The following is a 12,822-nucleotide window of genomic DNA, read 5'->3' on the forward strand; positions in this document are numbered from 1 at the left end:
TGCAGATCTAATGACATGAACATGGAAGCGAACCTTCCAGCTGTGTAACTGGTGAGGTGACAGGCTAGGAGTGGTCAGCGCTGTCACAGCCCCTCCCAAAAACACATGGCCACGCCTATGTTATCACAAACACACCCAGAAATGCCAGCTTCCTGTCAGTACTGCCATTGCTAATTGTTCGCATTTGGAGTCCGTGCCCTTTGCGGTTTCCGGGAGTGATGGCAGTGATGCGCCGTTGCTGCACACTGTATAAGTGCATAGTGTTTGCAGGTGAGCCTGTCATCAGTCCCCACGGACTAGCCATAAAATGACTGACCTGCCCCGCCTCCCTGCCGATTACTGTCACTGATATCTAATCAATCAGCCTGATGCTGCTGGGGTCAGAGGTTACTGTGAGAAGCTCTACCTAATGGGTTTGTATTGTGATTGCTAGACAGCGAGGGTGAGAGATGAGTGTCGGGTTCTACATGTGTAATCCCAGCACCAGTGCACTCTGCATACAGATCACCCCAATCAGCCGGTTCCAGTGCCAAGACTGCTGCCGCAACTCAGATGCTGCTCTGCCATGACCGCGCACCCGTGAGCGGGTGCCCCGCCATAACCGCGCACCCATGTTACTGAGATCTGTCCCCTGCGTTACTGAGATGTCCTCTGCTCCATCCCCCCGTGTTACTGAGATGTCCTCTGCTCCGTCCCCCCCTTTTACTGAGATGTCCTCTGCTCCGTCCCCCCGTGTTACTGAGATCTCCTCTGCTCCATCCCCCCGTGTTACGGAGATGTCCTCTGCTCTGTCCCCTGTGTTACTAAGATGTCCCCTGCTCCGTCCCCTGTGTTACTGAGATGTCCTCTGCTCCGTCCCCCGTGTTACTGAGATGTCCTCTGCTCCATCCCCCCGTGTTACTGAGATGTCCTCTGCTCCGTCCCCCGTGTTACTGAGATGTCCTCTGCTCCCTCCCCCCCGTGTTACCGAGATGTCCTCTGCTCCGTCCCCCGTGTTACCGAGATGTCCTCTGCTCCGTCCCCCGTGTTACCGAGATGTCCTCTGCTCCGTCCCCCGTGTTACCGAGATGTCCTCTGCTCCGTCCCCCGTGTTACCGAGATGTCCTCTGCTCCGTCCCCCGTGTTACCGAGATGTCCTCTGCTCCGTCCCCCGTGTTACCGAGATGTCCTCTGCTCCGTCCCCCGTGTTACCGAGATGTCCTCTGCTCCGTCCCCCCGTGTTACTGAGATGTCCTCTGCTCCCTCCCCCCCTGGTACCGAGATGTCCTCTGCTCCCTCCCCCCCTGGTACCGAGATGTCCTCTGCTCCCTCCCCCCCTGGTACCGAGATGTCCTCTGCTCCCTCCCCCCCTGGTACCGAGATGTCCTCTGCTCCCTCCCCCCCTGGTACCGAGATGTCCTCTGCTCCCTCCCCCCCTGGTACCGAGATGTCCTCTGCTCCCTCCCCCCCTGGTACCGAGATGTCCTCTGCTCCCTTCCCCCCTGGTACCGAGATGTCCTCTGCTCCCTCCCCCCCTGGTACCGAGATGTCCTCTGCTCCCTCCCCCCCTGGTACCGAGATGTCCTCTGCTCCCTCCCCCCCTGGTACCGAGATGTCCTCTGCTCCCTCCCCCCCTGGTACCGAGATGTCCTCTGCTCCCTCCCCCCTCCCCCCCTGGTACCGAGATGTCCTCTGCTCCCTCCCCCCCTGGTACCGAGATGTCCTCTGCTCCCTCCCCCCTCCCCCCCTGGTACCGAGATGTCCTCTGCTCCCTCCCCCCTCCCCCCCTGGTACCGAGATGTCCTCTGCTCCCTCCCCCCTCCCCCCCTGGTACCGAGATGTCCTCTGCTCCCTCCCCCCTCCCCCCCTGGTACCGAGATGTCCTCTGCTCCCTCCCCCCTCCCCCCCTGGTACCGAGATGTCCTCTGCTCCCTCCCCCCTCCCCCCCTGGTACCGAGATGTCCTCTGCTCCCTCCCCCCTCCCCCCCTGGTACCGAGATGTCCTCTGCTCCCTCCCCCCTCCCCCCCTGGTACCGAGATGTCCTCTGCTCCCTCCCCCCTCCCCCCCTGGTACCGAGATGTCCTCTGCTCCCTCCCCCCTCCCCCCCTGGTACCGAGATGTCCTCTGCTCCCTCCCCCCTCCCCCCCTGGTACCGAGATGTCCTCTGCTCCCTCCCCCCTCCCCCCTGGTACCGAGATGTCCTCTGCTCCCTCCCCCCCCCCCCCCTGGTACCGAGATGTCCTCTGCTCCCTCCCCCCCCCCCCCCCCTGGTACCGAGATGTCCTCTGCTCCCTCCCCCCGTGTTACCGAGATGTCCTCTGCTCCCTCCCCCCTCCCCCCGTGGTACCGAGATGTCCTCTGCTCCGTCCGCCATGTTCCTCTTCTAGCTGTTACAGGGTCAGCAGCTGGTAACGTCTCCTGTGCACATGGGGGGCAGGAATCACCAGCTCCATCTCCTGTTATTGGGGAGGAGGGTTCTCACCTGGCTGTACTGAGAACATGGTGACAGTAATGACTTTAATGTAGATAGATGTCTGTGCGTAGTAATCAGCGCTACCATCTGCTGCTGAAATCTGGGGTCCCCGCCGGCAGCTTGTCCATACTGGCCCTTCCTCCCCTGCCTGGACTCGTTAGCTAGGAGAACGCACTAGTGCCAGTTTGGCTGCACTACCGGCTGCGTGATTCATACATTGTGACAGACCAGAGGAATAAAGAAGAATAAAATGAACATGTTTTCCATAGCAGACATATTATTCTATTAAATAGATCCCGCACCATCTTGGCAGGATGAGAGAACACAAATTTGCCAGAGATAGGAGGGGAATGGAGAGGTCTGAAATATCTGGATATAGCCGTTACTTCAGTCATCTCTTGCTGAGGCTCCATAGACTCCTGCTAAAAGAGAATGAGCTGCAAATAGCAACGAATGAGTATAAACGCTCAGCCTGTGCACCACAAAAAAGAGACATAATTGCTGCAGGGGGAAGGCAGGTAGGGTAGGTGCCAGCTTGAAGCAAGAGGGAAGATAAGGGGAAGGACAAAAGGTAAATGGCCCCTCCCCAGGGTATAGGCCATACTTAAGGAAGGTGGAGGATGGGGGTCATTACACTCAGAAGCAACCCCAGCAAGGATCATCCAGCAGCAAGAAACGGAACCAGAAATTATGCTAAGTATCTATTTATTTACAAGTATTCCTTCTTATTCTTTTACTTAATCTCCTATTCGGCACCCTGCCACCCTCTATAGTCGGCTGTCACAAACTCCCAATGTATCTTATGAATTCAATAGTCAATGTAGCATACAGAGGTTCTGGTTCTGCCTGGTCACAGTGGGAATGATTGCCATTGCTGCTCTCTTATTATGCATCTGTCCTCTCTCAGTAATACCACATACTGTTTGGGAAACTTTTCCCTAAGGAATAAAGGCACCTTATAGGGTTTGTACACCAATTACCTAACAGTACAGGTGGGATTCAGGGCAGGAGTAGTTCAATGCTGCTTAATAGGAGGTTACTACAAGGGACAAGGCCAAAATATAAGTACTTTATATATATAAGGGATTTAAGATTATACTCCCGGCAACCTTTAGCAAAGCAGCAGAGAATTAGGCCCAATGGAGACAAGCAAGTTTAAAACAAGTCTCATGATCCCCCCCCCACCCCCCTTAATGAAATTACTGAGGGGTTGTTTACATGACATAGCAGGGGGGATTTTCTTTGATAGAGATGATATCGCCTTTCACCCTGCATCTACTCCTCCCAACATGAACCACGAACCAGGCTGCCTAGCAATGGAAAACAAAGGCATAGTTTTGTACAGATAAATGTTGGAAAAACTGAATTGTTTTTTCAGTAACATAATATAATATTGCGTAGCAGCGTTATTAAGATACTGCTAATCAATAATGTAAGAGGCAGAATGCAAATATGGGAATGCATGGCTGCAAGTGTATATTTATAATGTTAATATAATGCAATATAAGGCAGGAGAATTAATATGGTGGCACATTTTTCAGCGTGCAAGGCATCATAGCATTATAATATACAGTATTAGAAAGATGTTGCTGAATGGGGGATGATATATTGTATCAGGTTAGATTAAGCTGCATTCAGAAGTATAACATGGTGTTGCATACAAAATAGTAACTTCATTGTTACATGTTATATGTACAATCATAATGGTAGTACATGATATCAATAAGTGAATTCATTATGTTTGTGCATGTTTAGCATTTTACTTCAGTATTAGACTGAATGTTCAAATATTCTCGGTAAAGCGCTGTGCAAAATGTAATGGGTTTTATTAATAAGGGCACAGGGAGGGAACCATAGTTCTGATAGCAACTAAGTTTGCGGTACATGCATGGCCTTCGCATGGAAGAAACATTACTGATGCTGGGTGCAAAGGTAGATGGATCCTTTAACAGATAAGGCAAAATAAATAAGTAAATAAAAATAAAAAAAAATGGGTGTACGCATAATCTTCCCTCCAAGTCTAGCTGTTGTTAGCCAGTTTGCTTTATCTCTGTTTACAATTGTAAAGCGCAATGGAATCTGCTGCCGCTATATAAGACACTGTAACGGAATCTGCTGCCGCTATATAAGACACTGTAACGGAATCTGCTGTGCTATATAAGACACTGTAACGGAATCTGCTGCGCTATATAAGACGCTGTAACGGAATCTGCTGTGCTATATAAGACACTGTAACTGAATCTGCTGCCGCTATATAAGACACTGTAACGGAATCTGCTGCGCTATATAAGATGCTGTTAATAAATCAATAAATTAACTACACAGTACAGGTAACTGCTCAGTGGGCACTAGCTTGCCAATTAGGAGGAATGTGCTGGAAATTCTGACATGGAATAAGCAAAGCAAAATAATTATAAGAAAAGCTATGTCATTTTATGTAACTTGGGTAGTAAACCATCATAGCTGCAATAATGACAGGTATCAGAAGGGTGCAAGCAGACATATGCGCAGTGCACCTGCCAGCAATGTGGTGGAAAATCTTATAACCTTTATGCAAATACGAGGGATAACAGCCCCTTCGACAACATGCTAGCAGTTTAGCAACCCCAATTTTCATTAGGAAATTGGGTTCTCCGTTTAAGCTTAGTACAAGTTCTCTTTCATGGTCATTTAGAACAAAGGTAATGAACTATTTACTGAACAAGCTTAGTGAAATGTCTAATGCCAATGGGGCTTAAGGGGACGTTACAAATTCCATGGGGGTAGTTATCAGCGCAAATTCAGTCACTTGTATATGGATAGAGGCAGTTTAAGAAACGGAAAGAGGAGAATGGATGGAGGTGGCATTATAGGATTATTGCTCAGGTTTGGGAGGCTGCATGGTGCAACGTATTTACACACAGTACAAACTAACATGTTTTATGTCACCTCGCAGTGCAACCCTTCTTCTTCCACCTGCAGATGCCTAATGATCGGAGGAGGCGGGCAGTCAGATTACCTGGACGGACGCTGAGCTACGGCAATGCCGAAAGCGTAGTATGCAAAAGTACTCTTCCTTGACAGGAAGGAGGGGTGAAGCTAGCATGGCCATTCATGGGGCCCCAGTAAAGAACAAGTTAAGGCCAGCATGGAGGAGGTATGAGGTACCCGGCATGCAGGCAAGAGGAGGGTCTGCTACTGGAGCTGTCCCCAATAATGCTTCACATATAACAGCACATACAGCACCAGGGGCCAGTACTGCAAATACAGGCACGCATGCAGACACTGCGGCAAAGGGCACCCAGCAAAGTAATGCTACAAGAGAGCAGGGGGTTACACAGTGCCTAAAACAGAATGAGATCAGCGCAATAAGTAAGGCAGCAACCCCGATACAACTAAAAACATGCAAAAATGGCTAGGATGGTACCACAACAAAGAAGATGCAGAGTTTCTGGAAAAGGAACCCACTTTACAGCAGCTAGTAGTGTCCCCCTTGGGGGTAGTACCAAAAAAGACGCCTGGAAAATTCATATAAATACAGCACATGTCATACCCCGCAGGAGGGTCGGTAAACGATGCTATAGAAAAGCAGCAGTGCAGCGTGGCTTACCAGTCTTTTGAGGACGTGCTCAAAATAGTGCGCAGCTGCGGGGAAGTGGCCCTTATGGGGAAGATAGATATCGAATCAGCATTCAGGCTCCTTCTGCTTCACCGCCAGAGTCAAAGATTCATGGGCCTCAAATTTGAGGGCAGTTATTTCATTGACCTATACTTACCAATGGGCTGCGCCATTCCACGCGCTTTCTTCGAAAAATTCAGTACGTTCCTGCACTGGTGTGTGGAAGCAGGAACAGGCAGTAAGACAATGGCACACTACTTGGGCGACTTTCTAATGGTCGGCCAGGCTAATACCGATAGACGCGAGCAGCTGCTCAAATCCACCCAGGCACTATTCCACACATTTGGGGTACCAATAGCAACCGAAAAAACGGAAGGACCAACAACATAGGCATAGAAATAGACACCTCAGACAAGACGTTTAGGTTACCAGAAGACAAGGTGTCCAACCTCCTGGGGCAGATTAGCGAGCACGCAAGGGCAAAGAAATTGACACTAAAACAGCTCCAATCATTGCTGGGGTCACTAAACTTTGCATGCAGGATGATCCCCATGGGCAGAATCTTCTGTCGCAAACTGGAAAGGGCCACAGCAGGGACAAAAAAGGGGCATCATTTAGGTTAACAGCAGAGATTAGAGAAGACATGCTCATGTGGGAAACCTTTTTCTAGAAAGTCAATGGAGTAAGGATCCGGCTGGCAGCGCCTGTGCCAAACAAGAAGCTGCAACTATACACTGATGCAGCGGGGTCATGGGGCTTCGGAGATTACCTAGAGGGAGAATTGTGCGCTGCACTGTGGCCCCAGAGCTGGGCAGAGGAGGGGCTGACTAAGAACTTGCTGCTTCTGGAGCTGTTCCCAATAATAGTAGCAGTGGAATTGTGGGGCAGCAGGTTAGCCAACAAGGAGATAACTTTCTGGTGTGACAACTTGGGGTGGTGCAGGCGGTCAACAAGGAAAGGCCTCCTCCCCGCCAGCGATTAACCTGATCAGGCACCTGGTATTGGGGTGTCTGCAACACAACATTAACTTCCGTGCCAGGTGTAGACAACAAAATAGCCGATGCCCTCTCCAGGGGAAAATGCAAAGCCTTTAGGGAGGCAGCACCGCAGGCTCAGCTGCAAGGTTTACCCTGTCCTCATCACTTATGGCAGATTGTGAAGACGAGGTGAACAAGATGGTGAGGGATTCATTAGCAACCCTTGCTACAGGCCATTCCCACCCACAACCCATGTTACCACAACAACAGACAACAAAGGTCAGAGCGCAGTATGGACAAAAACATAGCTCGGTCACAGCCATCTGGGCAGAGAGTAAGCTGGGGAGTAGGACACCAGCAGGCATTAGGGGACAGAAAAACCCATCAGACTAGAGTCCAGGGCGAGGTAGGGTCACGGTAGGGTGGCGGGCTAAGGTCCTAGGACCTAGCGTTGGCGGAAGTACTGCGGGCCAGCCAAGGAGGGCGCCAGGCCTGGCGTCGGGGGGCAAAATGGGATCACCCACAGGTACAGGTCGTCAGTTGCGAGAAGGGGATCCCGGCCCCCCAGGCGGTTACATGATTCAGTTGATAAGGGCTGGTGGACCGCAGTGCTATCTTTGCCACCCAAATTAAGTAACAGTAAATCTGAAATCAAGTTAATAAATTGTGACCATTTAATTCGCCAAAAATACTAGACTCCGACTGGTTATTTCAGGTACAAGGGGAAGGTTACAAAAGGGGAAAGAAGGGGAGGAGATGGTGCTTTGGGTTCAAGGTTTGTTGACTGGTGAGGGGCATCAGGCGCTCAGCGGTTTAAAGAGAATGAGCTGCAAATAGCAACGAATGAGTATAAACGCTCAGCCTGTGCACCACAAAAAAGAGACATAATTGCTGCAGGGGGAAGGCAGGTAGGGTAGGTGCCAGCTTGAAGCAAGAGGGAAGATAAGGGGAAGGACAAAAGGTAAATGGCCCCTCCCCAGGGTATAGGCCATACTTAAGGAAGGGGGAGGATGGGGGTCATTACACTCAGAAGCAAACCCAGCAAGGATCCCACCCACCCACCCCAAGAGGAAGAAGGAACAACATTAAGCAACTTCAAGAAGGAAAAGCAACAGACGAAAGTACTACAGATCAGCCATGGTATGGCGCTAGGCCTGGCGTCGGGGGCGGAAGTACTGCGGGCCAGCCAAGGTGGGCGCCAGGCCTGGCGTCGGGGGGCAAAACGGGATCACCCAGCGGTTACAGGTTGTCAGTTGCGTGAAGGGGATCCCGGCCTCCCAGGCGGTTACATGATTCAGTTGATAAGGGCTGGTGGACCGCAGTGCTATCTTTGCCACCCAAATTAAGTAACAGTAAATTTGCAGGAAGGGGGTCATTACACTCAGAGGCAACCCCCCGCAAGGATCTCATCCACCCACCCACCCACCACAAGAGGAAGAAGGAACAACATTAAGCAACTTCAAGAAGGCAAAGCAGCAGACGGAAGTACTGCGGACCAGCCATGGTATGGCGCTAGGCCTGGCGTCGGGGGCGGAAGTACTGCGGGCCAGCCAAGGAGGGCGCCAGGCCTGGCGTCGGGGGGCAAAACGGGATCACCCACGGGTACAGGTCGTCAGTTGCGAGAAGGGGATCCCGGCCCCCCAGGCGGTTACATGATTCAGTTGATAAGGGCTGGTGGACCGCAGTGCTATCTTTGCCACCCAAATTAAGTAACAGTAAATCTGAAATCAAGTTAATAAATTGTGACCATTTAATTCGCCAAAAATACTAGACTCCGACTGGTTATTTCAGGTACAAGGGGAAGGTTACAAAAGGGGAAAGAAGGGGAGGAGATGGTGCTTTGGGTTCAAGGTTTGTTGACTGGTGAGGGGCATCAGGCGCTCAGCGGTTTATGACAGTGTGGTCCTGTGGATTGGTCACTTATCCTTCCACCCAGCTAAGTCAGATGCTGTCTGAATCCTCTTGAGTAGTTGTCACTGCCCCTGTCACATGCAGCCCCGTCCTCACTGACACATCACTCATCTCCTGATTTACTCTGTGCTGCTGGGGACCCTGCTCCTCCCACTAAATAACTCAGTCTGTGGCTTCCTGCTGCCCCCATTCCCCTCCTCACATCAGGTCACTGTCCCCGTCACATGCAGCCCCGTCCTCACTGACACATCCCCCATCTCCTGATATACTCTGTGCTGCTGGGGACCCTGCTCCTCCCACTATATAACTCTCAGTCTGGTTTCCTGCTGCCTCCATTCCCCTCCTCACATCATGTCACTGCCCTGTCACATGCAGCCCTGTCCTCACTGACACATCACTCATCTCCTGATATACTCTGTGCTGCTGGGGACCCTTCTCCTCCCACTTTATAACTCTCAACCTGTGGCTGATACATACTAGCACTTACTGTACAGATAAATCCATTGTCTCTGTCTGTGTCCACCATTGGGTTTTCTCTGTCTGTGTTCACCAGTGGGTGTCTCTGGCTGTGTCCATTAGTGGGGTGTCTCTCTCCAGCAGCTGGCTGGTTGTGTCTCTGGGGGTGTATCATTGAATCGCTTACACAGTGTGTACCCCGAGACCCAGACATCGAGGAGTATATGATGTACAGGCGTCATGTGTGGCTCAGACATTTTGTACCCCAAGACCCTGATATCGGGGAGGATGTGATGTACAGGAGTCATGGGGATGTACAGGCGTCATGTGTGGCTCAGACATTGTCACGTAGGCATTGTGTACCCCGAGACCCAGACATCGGGGATTATGTGATGTACAGGTGTCATGTGTGGCTCAGACATTGTCACATACGCACTGTGTACCCCGAGACCCAGACATCGGGGAGTATGTGATGTACAGGCGTCATGTGTGGCTCAGACAATGTCACGTACGCACTGTGTACCCCGAGACCCAGACATCGGGGAGTATGTGATGTACAGGTGTCATGTGTGGCTCAGACATTGTCACGTACGCACTGTGTACCCCGACAACCAGACATCAGGGAGGATGTGATGTACAGGCGTCATGTGTGGCTCAGACATTGTCACGTACGCACTGTGTACCCCCAGACATCGGGGAGTATGTGATGCACAGGTGTCATGTGTGGCTCAGACATTGTCACGTACGCAGTGTGTACCCCGAGATCCAGACATCGGGGAGTATGTGATGTACAGGCGTCATGTGTGGCTCAGACATTGTCACGTACGCAGTGTGTACCCCGAGACCCAGACATCGGGAAGGATGTGATGTACAGGCGTCATGTGTGGCTCAGACATTGTCACGTACGCATTGTGTACCCCGAGGCCCAGACATCGGGGATTATGTGATGTACAGGCGCCATGTGTGGCTCAGACAATGTCACATACGTAGTGTGTACCCCGAGACCCAGACATCGGGGAGTATGTGATGTACAGGCGTCATGTGTGGCTCAGACAATGTCACGTACGTACTGTGTACCCCGAGACCCAGACATCGGGAAGGATGTGATGTACATGCGTCATGTGTGGCTCAGACAATGTCACGTACGCACTGTGTACCCCGAGACCCAGACATCGGGAAGGATGTGATGTACAGGCGTCATGTGTGGCTCAGACATTGTCACGTACGCATTGTGTACCCCGAGGCCCAGACATCGGGGATTATGTGATGTACAGGCGCCATGTGTGGCTCAGACAATGTCACATACGTAGTGTGTACCCCGAGACCCAGACATCGGGGAGTATGTGATGTACAGGCGTCATGTGTGGCTCAGACAATGTCACGTACGTACTGTGTACCCCGAGACCCAGACATCGGGGAGTATGTGATGTACAGGCGTCATGTGTGGCTCAGACAATGTCACGTACGCACTGTGTACCCCGAGACCCAGACATCGGGGATTATGTGATGTACAGGTGTCATGTGTGGCTCAGACATTGTAACGTACGCACTGTGTACCCCAACACCCAGACATCAGGGAGGATGTGATGTACAGGCATCATGTGTGGCTCAGACATTGTCACGTACGCACGGTGTACCCCGAGACCCAGACATCGGGGAGTATGTGATGTACAGGCGTCATGTGTGGCTCAGACATTGTCACATACGTAGTGTGTACCCCGAGACCCAGACATCGGGGAGTATGTGATGTACAGGTGTCATGTGTGGCTCAGACATTGTCACGTATGCACTGTGTACCCCGAGACCCAGACATCGGGGAGTATGTGATGTACAGGTGTCATGTGTGGCTCAGACATTGTCACATATGCAGTGTGTACCCCGAGACCCAGACATCGGGGAGTATGTGATGTACAGGCGTCATGTGTGGCTCAGACAATGTCACGTACGTAGTGTGTACCCCGAGACCCAGACATCGGGGAGTATGTGATGTACAGGTGTCATGTGTGGCTCAGACATTGTCACATACGCATTGTGTACCCTGAGACCCAGACATCGGGGATTATGTGATGTACAGGCGCCATGTGTGGCTCAGACATTGTCACATACGTAGTGTGTACCCCGAGACCCAGACATCGGGGATTATGTGATGTACAGGCGCCATGTGTGGCTCAGACAATGTCATATACGCATTGTGTACCCTGAGACCCAGACATCGGGGAGTATGTGATGTACAGGTGTCATGTGTGGCTCCGACTTTGTCACACACGTAGTGTGTACCCCGAGACCCAGACATCGGGGATTATGTGATGTACAGGCGCCATGTGTGGCTCAGACAATGTCATATACGCATTGTGTACCCTGTGACCCAGACATCGGGGATTATGTGATGTACAGGCATCATGTGTGGCTCAGACTTTGTCACATACGTAGTGTGTACCCCGAGACCCAGACATCGGGGAGTATGTGATGTACAGGCGTCATGTGTGGCTCAGACAATGTCACGTACGCACTGTGTACCCCGAGACCCAGACATCGGGAAGGATGTGATGTACATGCGTCATGTGTGGCTCAGACATTGTCAAGTACGCACTGTGTACCCCAACACCCAGACATCAGGGAGGATGTGATGTACAGGCGTCATGTGTGGCTCAGACATTGTCACGTACGCAGTGTGTACCCCGAGACCCAGACATCGGGGAGTATGTGATGTACAGGTGTCATGTGTGGCTCAGACATTGTCACATACGCATTGTGTACCCCGAGACCCAGACATCGGGAAGGATGTGATGTACATGCGTCATGTGTGGCTCAGACATTGTCACGTACCCACTGTGTACCCCGAGACCCAGACATCGGGGATTATGTGATGTACAGGTGTCATGTGTGGCTCAGACATTGTAACGTACGCACTGTGTACCCCAACACCCAGACATCAGGGAGGATGTGATGTACAGGCATCATGTGTGGCTCAGACATTGTCACGTACGCACGGTGTACCCCGAGACCCAGACATCGGGGAGTATGTGATGTACAGGCGTCATGTGTGGCTCAGACATTGTCACGTACGCACTGTGTACCCCGAGACCCAGACATCGGGGATTATGTGATGTACAGGTGTCATGTGTGGCTCATACATTGTCAAGTACGCACTGTGTACCCCAACACCCAGACATCAGGGAGGATGTGATGTACAGGCGTCATGTGTGGCTCAGACATTGTCACGTACGCACTTTGTACCCCCAGACCCAGACATCAGGGAGGATGTGATGTACAGGTGTCATGTGTGGCTCAGACATTGTCACGTACGCACTGTGTACCCCGACACCCAGACATCAGGGAGGATGTGATGTACAGGCGTCATGTGTGGCTCAGACATTGTCACGTACGCACGGTGTACCCCGAGACCCAGACATCGGGGAGTATGTGA

At 51.6% G+C, this 12,822-nt stretch overlaps 1 pseudogene across 1 annotated transcript in view; it reads left to right on the forward strand.

Moving 5' to 3' along the window:
• The first annotated feature begins 393 nt into the window (after window positions 1–393).
• LOC146055567 (ephrin type-B receptor 2-like) overlaps window positions 394–12,822 on the forward strand; it is a 73,517-nt pseudogene continuing 61,088 nt past the window's right edge. Inside the window, exon 1 of the transcript XR_014468767.1 lies at window positions 394–413. The product of XR_014468767.1 is annotated as an ephrin type-B receptor 2-like (transcript). The remainder of the gene's footprint in view (window positions 414–12,822) is intronic.

This window comes from Crinia signifera, unplaced genomic scaffold (assembly GCF_055691185.1).
Source record: "Crinia signifera unplaced genomic scaffold, ASM5569118v1 HAP2_SCAFFOLD_488, whole genome shotgun sequence".
Lineage (NCBI taxonomy): Eukaryota > Metazoa > Chordata > Amphibia > Anura > Myobatrachidae > Crinia > Crinia signifera.